The sequence below is a fragment of the Tenrec ecaudatus genome, chromosome 9 (genome assembly GCF_050624435.1).
Source record: "Tenrec ecaudatus isolate mTenEca1 chromosome 9, mTenEca1.hap1, whole genome shotgun sequence".
Lineage (NCBI taxonomy): Eukaryota > Metazoa > Chordata > Mammalia > Afrosoricida > Tenrecidae > Tenrec > Tenrec ecaudatus.
Genome location: NC_134538.1, coordinates 33,471,901 through 33,483,649, shown reverse-complemented (window position 1 = coordinate 33,483,649; position 11,749 = coordinate 33,471,901). Strand labels below are relative to the sequence as shown.

Below are 11,749 nucleotides of genomic sequence, written 5' to 3'. Positions count from 1 at the left end.
ACTGACAACAAGTGGTAAAATCCCCAAAAACAGAGAACACAATAAAATAAGATCACTCACACTCCTACCGCACAGGGCTCACCACTGTGATTTCAAGGGAGTGTTAGCTGATGAAGCTGCTCCCTCGCTCTCCTGTCTCCTCTCCTCCTTCCTCCCCGCAGCCTTTCTTCTTGGCAGGGGGAGGATTGGGTGAACTGAAACTGAGAAGTCACTTGGGAAGATATGACTGAAAGATGGCTGAAAAGAAGGAGCTTTTGTAATGAAGATGTGGAGTAAGAAGAAAACAAATTAAACCGCAGCAGCACAGGAGAAGTTAGGTACACGAAAAGCTTCAAGGTTGCCTGGAGGGGTCTGCCCTGGGGGCGCCCCACTGGCCTGCAGAAAGCTTGGGCGGAGGGCAGGAAGAACAAGGACCACCGTGGAAGGCCCCTTTCTGGGGAAAGAGACATTAGCTAGGAAATGCAAAGCACCTGGCCATCCCCTCACAGAGAGGTCCCAGGGAAGACATGAGCCAGTACAGCACGGATGAAATACAAACTTTCCTCTGTCTCTTTAATGCTTCCTTCCTCCCACTATCATGACCTCAATTCTACTTTACAAATCAGATTAGACCAGAGAATGCACACTGCTACAGATACGAGCCTGAAACACAGGGAATCCAGGACAGATAAACCCCTCAGGACAAACAAGGAGAGCAGAGATACCAAGAGGATTAGGGGAGGGTGGGGGGAGAAAGGGGGAATTGATCACAAGGATCAATCTAGAACCCCCTCCCAGGGGGATGAATAACAGAAAAGTAGATGAGGGGCTATGGAGGACAATGTAAGATATGAAAATAATAATCCGTAACTTATCAAGGGTTCGTGAGGGAGTGTGGGTCGGGTAGGGAGAGGGAATAAATGGGGGGGATTGATATCAGGGGCTCAAGTGGGAAGAGAATGCTTTGAAAATGATGATGGTGGCATATATGCAAATGTGTTTGACACGCTGGATGAATGTATGGATTGTGATAAGAGATCTAAGAGCCCCCTATAAAAGTATTTAAAAAAAAGAAGAGGGAGAAATAAAAGGGGAGAGAATGCAAATTGAATTGACTGGGTTTACAAAAACTCCTATATGGTTAATTGTACTTTCCATTTTGGTTTGGCAGTGGAAGGAAAGGAATTGTAAATCAATATGAACAATATGTAAATGTGTTTGTAATAATACACCTGTGAGTGTCAAATGATGCCCCTGGTCTGAGGGCATAGTGCTCTATAAGGGGTAAGTGATAAAAGCAAAACAATTCACTGCTAGGCTAAACACTAACTTGTTGGTATGGTTTGTTAATTATTTCTGGAGGTGACTTAGGATGAATGACAATAAAAGTTTGGGAGAATAAGTTTTTGATTGACCCCAAAATGATTTTGCTGCAAAATTCAAATGTGGTGAGCATAATGTGGAGTTTATCCTCCTCTAGAGAACTCTAGGTTTTCCTATCCCATTTGCATCAATAGCAAGATAATTTATCTTGATTACAGGGAGTACTGAAGGGAGTAATTGTCATGTGCTGCTTATTATAGTGCTTCTAAGTAAATCAAAAACTCCAAAGATACAGAGGTTTGAAAGTCAGCCATAGGGCATGCACACTTGCATGTGTTTCGATGATCAATAGTAAATGATCCATGGACTAGAAATGCTTTCTTAGAGTGACCGTAATTGTTTTTATTCCTCTCTTTTCCAGCTCATTTACAATCAGCTTTTAAAAACAAGTCTGAACCTGGGCGCCTTTTCCCCAAAAAGAGGCTCTGGATCCTGACACTGGGCCCAAGGTACCAGGAATCCCTTTGGGAATGAGTCCAGTCTCACAGGTGACCCCATGGTGGCCTCTACATCCAGCTCTCAGGTGCAAACACACACACCTTGCATAGGGTTTGTTTGTTTTATAATTGGAATTCATTGCCAGCATTCAAAAACCAGGAGCTATCACATGAATGAACAGATCTCTCAGGTCTTTTTTAAAAATCAGAAAGCTGGTCACATTGGGTCTTCACTGCCATGTATAGGTAGGAGGGGATAAGAAGCAGAAATGGAGGACAGGTGCCCTCTCTTTCAGTTTGGAGGGCCGGGTCTCTCCCTTAGGTGAAGCACGCATGCACACGTCCTCGCCCCCTGTCCAGTTCCACAGCTTGCTCTCTTTCGGCAGGCGCTCTCCTTGGGTCCCAGCACTTCTCGCTGGGGTTCTGGGCCTCCTCTTAACCAGCCATTTTCCCACGTGGTTTTTCAAACTCCTCCAAAGCGGCCATTTTCAGTTGTGAACTCTCCCCGCACACCATGAGGCCTTCCATACTTTCTAGAGATAGCATGTGTATCTGCATGTAGCACATTCAGATTGTAGTGTATTACCTGAAACTTCCCTTTCCCTCCTAAAAGTTACTTAGATTTACAAAAATGCTTCTGCCCCGTGAATTCTTTCAGCATTGAGAAGCAGGAACAGGGGGAACCCCTCTGAGAAACCTACACCATGACCCTCTCTCCTAAATGGGGTGGGCTCCACAGGCATATTGGTCCCCTCCCTTCTGTCTCATCTCTTCTATCTTCCAGGACACGTAGCATTTCAACTTAGGACCTTTACTCTATCCTCCATCATTTTAGTTCCTTGCACTTCCATCTGTCACTATGCTCAGAAAAAATGAAGGCTTCTCTTCATGATCCAGTCATCTGAGAAAGGGCGAGGTTGTCACAAACTTCATCACTGTCATCAGAAACCTCATCCTCATCTAGCCTTGTCTCCCAACCTGCGGCCCTTCCTAAATTCGCTGATGTGCTTTTTGACAGACCATCTACTGAACAACTTCGTATCTTCATCAGCTCTGTTCAACAGGTAGAGAACTTGGAGGGCTTGGGTTAGGATGTCTGCTTTCTGAAGCACTGCCTCTTCTTTTGTGTCCCTCTGGCTGAGAAGAAAGGCTAGAATAAGATGCGGGTAGGTAGTGTGCAGTTACTAAAAGCAGGAACATTCACAGGGACTCTAGTCCTCTGACTCAACCCTCCCAAGAGATCAAACGCAGCCCTCTGGAGGGTCATGAGGCCTGCTGCACATGAGACGATGCATTGTCTAAGTTTATAGACATGGTATTTACCTTCTTAAGACTCTGTTTCCTGATCTGTTTGGGTGGGTAAAGCTTTCAGGAAGGCCGAAAGAATGTGTGGTAGAGACCAAGGTGTCTAATACTTCCACCATATGAACAAGCAACTGGATCACTCTCTAGTTCTCTGTTCCAACTTTCTCTGCACTGTCTAGTGGAAAGGAGTAGCCTGGAGTCCCGTTCGAGGAATCTTCATATGGCTTGAGGGTTCAAGAAGGACCATAGGCCTAGATGCAAAACTGTTCCAAGTAGCAACCTGTGTACCCATTTCCTTCAGTGACATTGGGGAAACTTTACTGCACTCAGTCCAGGAGCAGTAGTAAGAGGTGGTACCGAGAAAGCACCTGCTGTGTAGGCTTACAGTTGATGCATCTGCTGTGTTGGATACCTCTGGCTCCCCTTTGGATCCAAGCATCACTCCCACAAACCTTTCTAGAGGCTTTGACCTGTGTCACATGATAATACCTTTTTTGGAAAAACTCCTCTTCAATGAAGGCTTACGAGAGACACAGGGGGTGGTGACATTGTCTGGGGCTTGTAAGGCTCTGCGGTGCCCTGGTGACCCTGCTCAATTGCCCCTTCTTCCTCCACCAATCCAGGATTCTCATTCAGACTCATTTGGTTTGGCTCCCTTCCAAACCTCATTTCCTTTAGCAGAGCACATTGCCTCGCCTCCTTTGTCTGGTCATGAATCGTATTTGACAGGGGTCCGCAGTCATGCTTTCACTTTTGGTGTCCAAGATCTGGGAGCCAATTCAATGTCTTCCTGTCTTTCTTTGGCACCACACTACAGAAAGGATATGGGTGCGGTTATGGTCATTGTGCTAATTTCAATGTAGTAGTGGGTATAAATGATATCGCACTAAATTTGCAGCAACTGTAATGTGACTCGAAAACACCTGTGGTTTCTATTGATGGCAAAGTCACAGAGACAACTTCATTTCAGTTAGACGTTAGAGAACATCATGACCATTTTCTTCAGCACAGTGAATTATTTAACACGGCATTTCTAGCCATGGTCTTTGTTATTCCCACCAAACCTCTTCCTGATGGGTCTCAGTCAGGGTAGAGACCAAGGGACCATGTGTGGGGAGATGCTGATAGGATTCAGTTATGAGTGACTGCTGATTGTGACTGCCATCTTGTTGGGTATAAAATGAACCATCTCAGAATAAGAAGGTGTTGGGGGAGGATCTTATTGACCTCTGTCCATTGAAAAGAGCCAGAAACGAGTCCTTTGGACCTTGAGATCCCTGTGTATTGAAACTCCTTGATCCAGGAGGGGCAGTCAATGAGTGACAGAGGAATGATGCAGCAGAATCAAGAGTCAAAGAATGAGACATGGCAGTGGACTTCCCAGCCCATGGAGGAAATCAAGCTGAGTGCCATTGGTTGCCTAGTGGAATGAGATTTCGCCAAGCATATAATTAGAGGAGCTAGGTTTGCTGATTCTCAGAGCTAGAGCTGAGTGGCTTTGAACTGAGGCTTGCAGTGGAGTGGCATGCCCTTTTGCATTTATTGTCATCCCTGAAGAACTTTGTCACATTGCATGAGCAGGGTAGAGGCTAAGGGACCCTGTAGCTGAGAGACCAAAGACCAGAGAGAGGCCTGCCTGCAGGCAGTCCCTGCTAAATAATTGTATCCTGAGCATTTGTAGCCTATTAACAACTCCCATAATCTTGAATGTTGTCTGTGAGCTCTGTGTGGCCATGACAGGGAATGACCAGCACAGAGGCTAGAGAGTGCTGTGGGAGGGATGGCTGGTATTCGAAATGACAAGGACAGTTGGAGGGCGGAGGCATGTCAGACCCCGGCCTCCTAGAAGCCGGCTTATAGCAGGTGATGCGGATGGCGGTGATTCTCCATCCCCTCTGTGAAGCCACCAGAGAGGGATGAAACGTTCTACTTCCATAAAGATGTACAGTCTCAGAAATGAACAGGGCCAGTTCTACTTTGTCCCACAGCATTGCCTTCAGTCGGAATTGACAGGATGGCAGTGAGTTGTGAAGCCAGAGGGGTCTTGGTGGTGTAGTGGGTTATATTTTGGGCTGCTAAGCACAAGATCAGCAGTTCAAACCCACCAGTTAGTCCAAGGGAAAATCATGAGGCTTTTTACTCCTATGAAGATTTATAGCCTTGAAGTACAGAGAGCTGAATGAAGGTCGAACATGATAGTGAGACAGGAGGAAAGTAAAAGGAAATAGAGGAAAGAACTAGCAGGCAAAAGATATTTATAGAGGTATAAACATAGGCATGTACATGTATAAATTTATTAATATATAACGACAGGGGTATAGGTCTATGTACATATATTTATAGGTTAGGTATTAGTTGTCCTTCAATGCAAGAACACTTTGTCCTAATCACCTGGCATTCTGTGATGCTCACCTTTCCAACATGATTGATGAAGACAAAATGGGGGTATGAGCTAATGTGGTGAAGAAAGTTATGGTGCCTGGCTATTACAAGATATAGCATTGGGGTCGTAGAGACTTGAACTTAAACAAGCGGCCATCTATCAGGGAATCAACAAAGCCACATGGAAGAAACACATCAGCCTGTTTGATCACAAGGTATTGATGGGATTAGGTATCAGGCATCAGAAGACCCCAAATAAACAACCATTTCTATGTGAATGAGGGGAGTTGGACTGGAGATTCAAAGCCCATCTGTAGACAATTGGACATCCCCTCACAGAAGGGTCACATGGAAGGGATGAGCCAGCCAGGATGCAGTACAGCACCAGCAAAATATACAACATGCCTCTAATTCTTTAATGCTTCCTCCCCCCACTATCATGACCCCAGATCTACCTTACAAATCTGGCTAGACCAGAGAATGTACACCGGTACAGATAAGAGCTCCGAATACATAGAATCCAGGACAGATAAATCGCTCAGGTCAAAAAATAAAAGTAGCGATACAATGAGGGCAGGGGGAAGCTGGGAGAGAAGGGGAGAAAGGAGGAATTGATCACAATGATGGACATACAACAACTGCCCACTGCCCCGCCCAGCAGGATGAACAACAGAAACATGGGTGAAGGGAGACAGTGGATGGTATAAAATATGAACATGAAAATAATTTGTAAGTTATCAAGGATTCAAGAGGGTGGGAGGGATCGGGGGAGGAAGCAGTCAAAAAAGGAGTTGATACCAAGGGCTCAAGTAGAAAGAAAATGTTTGGAAATGATGATGGGAACCTATGTACAAATGTGCTTGACACAATTGATGCATGGAATGTTATAAGAGCTGTAAGAGCCCTCAATAAAATGATTTATTAAAATTTAAGAAAATAATAAAAATAAAAGATTTACAGCCTCAGAAATAGGGAGACGTTCTACAGGGTTGCTATGGTTGGGATCAACTTGATGGCAATGAGTTCAGACTTGAGTTGTGAAGCCAGAGAACTGACACATCACTTCTTAAAAATTCCCATGGAAGGTTACAGACTCAATGGCTTCTTTCCATGAAAGCCATTCTCGGTGGGGTCTTTGAATTCCAGCTTACCCTCCTTAGTCAGGCTCTACCACCTTCCCATTCCATCTCTTGCCACCCTTCCTCATGGCCTCTGCCCCAGCAGAGTCCTTCTGGCAGTGCCTCCTTGGACATGTCAAACTCTTGCTATGTCAAAGTCTTTATACCTCTTTCCCTAGTGCGTAGAATGTTCATCCCACTCTTTACATCTCAGTTCAAGTGCCACTTCTTCACAATGACCTTTTCTGATGTTTCAGGCTAGATCAGATCTTTCCTGTTATTCTTGCTGTGAAATATAGTTCCTTGATTTGATAATACTTAGCAAAATTTTTAATTAGTCACCAAACAAATAAAAACACAATCACACATCTACCCACACAAACTTTCAGCATCATGGGTATAGGTCCGCATCTGGTTTGTTCTTCACTGTAAACCCAGAACATGGCCGTGTTTGTCACCCAGGAGAAGACCAGTAAATTAATGATTATAAAATGAATGACTCACAGGCTGACAGATCGTCTAATTCATCTTTGTTTGTCAGTGTTTAACGCCATGCTTGGTAGATAGGCAGTGCTCATCTAATGGGAACCGAATGAATTCAAGGCTACCTGATGGGGTAGAAGTTTTTCAGAAGACAGTGATGGAGCTATCAGGGCCTAGCCTAGCCCTGGACCATCTCCCAGAGTTCAACTGCTTAATTCCCTCAATGTTTCTTTTTCTTTAAAAAATTCTGTCCGGGGGGACTTGGGGTGGGGGGGTAGGGGGGTAAGGAAGTGGTGTTAACAAACCCAGGGACAAGGGAAAAACATGGGACCCCAAATGGTAGAGAAGGGGGAGTGGCAGGCATGGTGGGAAATGATCAAGGGTAAGGTTGCTTAGAGAAGAGGTATACTCTAGCCCAGGTGGCAATGAAGCATGGTAGTAGGGCAGGAGGAAAGTCAAGGGAGATGGAGGAAAGAGCTAGGAGTCAAAGGGCATTCATGGAGGTCTAGACAAAGACATGTACATGCAAATATATATAGGAAGATGGGGAAATAGATCTATGTGTCTATATTTATAGGTCAAGTATTAAGGTGGCGGAAGGACCTTGGGCCTCTACTCAAACACTCCCTCAATGCATGAATACCTTCTTTTATTAAATTGGAATTCTATGATGCTCACTCTCCCGACACAACGGCTGGAGCCAAAGTGTGTGAACAAGTAAATGTGGTGAAGAAAGCTGATGGTGCCCGGCTATCAAAAGAGATAGTGACTGGGGTCTTAAAGGCTTGAAGATAAACAAGCGGCCATCTAGCTCAGAAGCAACAAAGTCCACATGGAAGAACACACCAGCCTGTGTGATCGAGTGGTCCTGAAGGGATCAGTTACCAGGCATCAAAGAACAAAAAATCATATCATTGACTGCACACCTCCATGATAGGATCGCTGAAGACAAATGGGTGCATAAGCAAATGTGGTGAAGAAAGCTGATGGTGCCCGGCTATCAAAAGAGATAGTGTCTGGGGTCTTAAAGGCTTGAAGGTGAACAAGCGGCCATCTAGCTCAGAAGCAAAAAAGCCCACATGGAAGAAGCACACCGGCCAGTGCTATCACAAGGTGCCAAGGGACCAGGTATAAGGCATCATGCAAAAAAAAACCAACAACGATATAAGTGTGTGTATATATGTGTATATGTATATGTATATATATACACCATATTAAATGAAGGGGGAAGTGCAGAGTGGAGACCCAAGGCCCAAGTGTCGGCCAATGGAGATCCCCTCATAGAGGGGTTTAGGAGAGGAGATGGGTTAATTAGGGTGCGAGGTAGTACCGATGAAGAACACAGCTTTCCCCCAGATCCTGGATGCTTCCTCCCCCCAACTACCATGATCCGAATTCTACCTTGCAGGACTGGATAGGGCAGAGGCTGTACACTGGTCCATATGAGGGCTGGAGGTACAGGGAATCCAGGGTGGATGATACCTTCAGGACCAAGGGTGTGAGGGGCGATGCTGGGAGAGTGGAGGGTGAGTGGGTTGGAAGGGGGGAACTGATTACAAGGATCCACATGTGACCTCTTCCCTGGGAGAGGGACAGCAGAGAAGGGGGGAAGGGAGACTCCGGATAGGGCAAGATATGACAAAATAACGAGGTATAAATTACCAAGGGCACATGAGGGAGTGGGGAAAGGGGAGGGAGGGGAAAAAAAAGAGGACCTGATGCAAGGGGCTTAAGTGGAGAGCAAATGCTTTGAGAATGATTGGGGCAGGGTATGTATGGATGTGCTTTATACAATTGATGTATGTATATGTATGGATGGTGATAAGAGTTGTATGGGTCCCTAATAAAATGTACAAAAAGAAAAGAGGAGAAAAAAATGATTAGGGCAGGGACTGTACAGATGTGCTTTATACAATCGATGTATGTATATGTATGAACTGTGATAAGAATTGTATGAGCCCCTAATAAATTTTTAAATTAAAAAAAATTCTGTCTCCTTTTCTATCTGTTGAAGGTGCCTGATTTAGGGGGAAGATTTGAGTGTCTGTTAGTTGTAAGAAAACATTCTTGGAGCCATCTTGGCAACAGAGACATCTCTCAGTGGGTTTGGTGTCTTTAGGAACTGCAGCTGGGCTGCCATGCAGGGCCCTTTGGACAATGCACCACTTCCTTATCGTTTTTTATTCTCCAGTCATCGTGCCATTGGCACATCTTTGCTGTGTCATTCAGTAAGAATCACTTACTGCTCTCTGGGTGGGGCAAAGAGCCCTGACCTGCTCAGTACATGGTCAGTAATTTGCACCCACCAGGTGCTCTGTGGGAGAAAAATGAGGCTGTCTGTTCATGGAAAGATGTAAAGTCTTGGAAATCCCAAAGGGGCAGTTCTACTCGGACCTACAGAGTCGCTATGAGTTAGAATCGACTCCATGGTGATGAGTTTGTTAGTGTGTCTTACAGTTGTTGGCAGATGACACTCGGCTCTTAATGGAAAGTGTGATTTGAGTCCATCCAGAGACTCCTGGGGAGAAAGGGCTGGTGATCTACTTTTAAAAGAAGCTGCCAAAGCAAACCTTGTGGAGCACAGGTCTACTTCGACACACAATGGAGCCACCGGGACTTGAGGTTGACTTGGTAGCTTTTGTCTTGGACAATGAGACTGGGAGGCGAGGTGTTAGCGAGTTTCATTGAGAACCTAGGAGACTGTCAGGGTAAAGAGGTAGATGAAAGATCTAATTCACCTCCTCCATGATAACATCTTTCTGCCCGGAACAGGAGTTTGTTCTGCTGCTTGCTAGTGGCATGAACATGATTGAGTCTTGACTTTTCCCTGCCAAGAAAAAAGTCACGGTAGTGAAATTAAGACAGAAATCTAATATTCATGAAGTACTGGTTACCCACAGATAGGACAGTGTCTTCAAGTATATGGTGTCAGATTTGCAAAGGGTTGTGATAAATATGTATGTTTATGTGCCCAAACAGCATAAAGTCTACTTACTGAATAATTGCACCCGAAGATCAGAAATAGAGCCTGCCACAAGAGCCTGCCACAGCCCATTTGTCATCAGGCATGGAGCTTGGGAGAGCTGTGATTACTCAACATAATTACACATGGCATGCAGCATTCATGAAACCCAGCAGACATCCTTGCCAACTAGGGATAGGGAAGGGCTTTGCTTTGAAGTATGGCAAATCCCCCAATTATTATTTCACTTTTTGTAGTTCAAGTTTGGGCCACTTTTCATAGGTGCTAATTAAGGTGTTCAGAGTACCTTCTGAGGGCTGATTGGGAGTACTGCTGGAATGAAAAGCTTTCCACCCAAATGGCAAATGAACTAAATATTGTTCAATAAAACATTGCAATCTGGGAGTCGGTCAACACTCACACTTAGCTAGCTTTGAGCTTCTCATCTTCCTTAGGTCTTTTGCACCAAGCAAATACTCACATCTTGAACAAATCTAGACTCAGATACTTTCCCCTAGTGAAACCAAAGGTATTCTACCAGTCTGTTCCATTAATTAAAATTAAATCTTCGATGACTGATGGGGAATTTAATCCACAAACATTGGATGAATTTCCTCTGCAGATACCTGTGTGTGATGTTTTTTAAAGCAGCCATCTCATCTGTTCTCAAACACTTTCCTTTGTGTGCTTTTGGCCAAGGGCAAGGAGATTCGTAGTTCCATTCTGAGCCCCACAAACCAATCTGGAAACTGGTGATGTTTAGATTCTTTCACTATTGCTGAAAGGGAGCTCGTTAAATTTGCAGAAATTGAAGGTGAAAACACTTCTCTATCCCCCAAGCCCTGCTACCTACAGTCCAGCAGGGAACTGAAGTGGTCAGGGCATTCCAATTTAATCCCTTCTCACAGACTCCAGCATCTCTCTCCCTTCTATCCTCCACAGAGCTGCCAGATGGAATTCTTTCTTTTTAAAAAAAGCCTTTTTAAATCGCTTCTCAGCCTTTTGGCTAAGATGAAGTGTAGTATCTGTTCTTATCTGTTTAATATCTGATACGTCCTCTATCTGAGGACAATAGATTAAATGGATTTTTGGAGCAGGGAGTTGGAATAGGAGCTTGCTCCGTCCACTCCACGCATCGACCTGGCATTGCAGTACTTTCAGGAACGGTACACCCCTTCGGGGGATTTTAAAAAAGAAAGCTTTTGCTGTGTCATTTTCCCTGCTTAAAATAAAATCCTTCCAAGAGTCTGAATTCCAAAAGTTAGCAACCCTTTCTTTATGTTCCTCTGGAAAATCCCAGTGCTTTCCTCTATAGAAACAGGCCCAGGACCTTGAACTTTCATGGTTCTGCTAAGATCCCCTGACTGCCAGAAGTGGATGGCCACTGCCTCTGTCCAGTCCTAGAGGGTCCGCCCCATGGATGGAGCCCTGCTATGGAATTCATCCCTTATTTATTGCAGTACCTTCCATTCAAAGACCCCCAGAGACAACCACCATGGAAACTGGGTTGTTGTCGGCTGCCTTCAGGTTGCCCGGCTCTGGTGACCTTGGGTACAAGAAAGAAATGCTGCTCAGTCTGTTATCATGTCCAGGTCATTGCTGTAGTTCTTTCGCTAATTCCCCTCACAGGGGGTCTCCCCCTCTCAACACTGCCTCTGCTTCATCAGATGTGATATCTGATCCATCCAGCAATGGATACA

The 11,749-nt window shown here is 44.9% G+C and overlaps 1 non-coding gene across 1 annotated transcript; it reads left to right on the top strand.

Annotated features, from left to right (window-relative positions):
- Positions 1-11,035: 11,035 nt before the first annotated feature.
- LOC142457430 (U2 spliceosomal RNA) lies at positions 11,036-11,226 on the top strand. Its single transcript, XR_012786176.1, has one exon. It is a non-coding gene; the product is annotated as a U2 spliceosomal RNA (small nuclear RNA).
- The last annotated feature ends 523 nt before the right edge of the window (positions 11,227-11,749 follow it).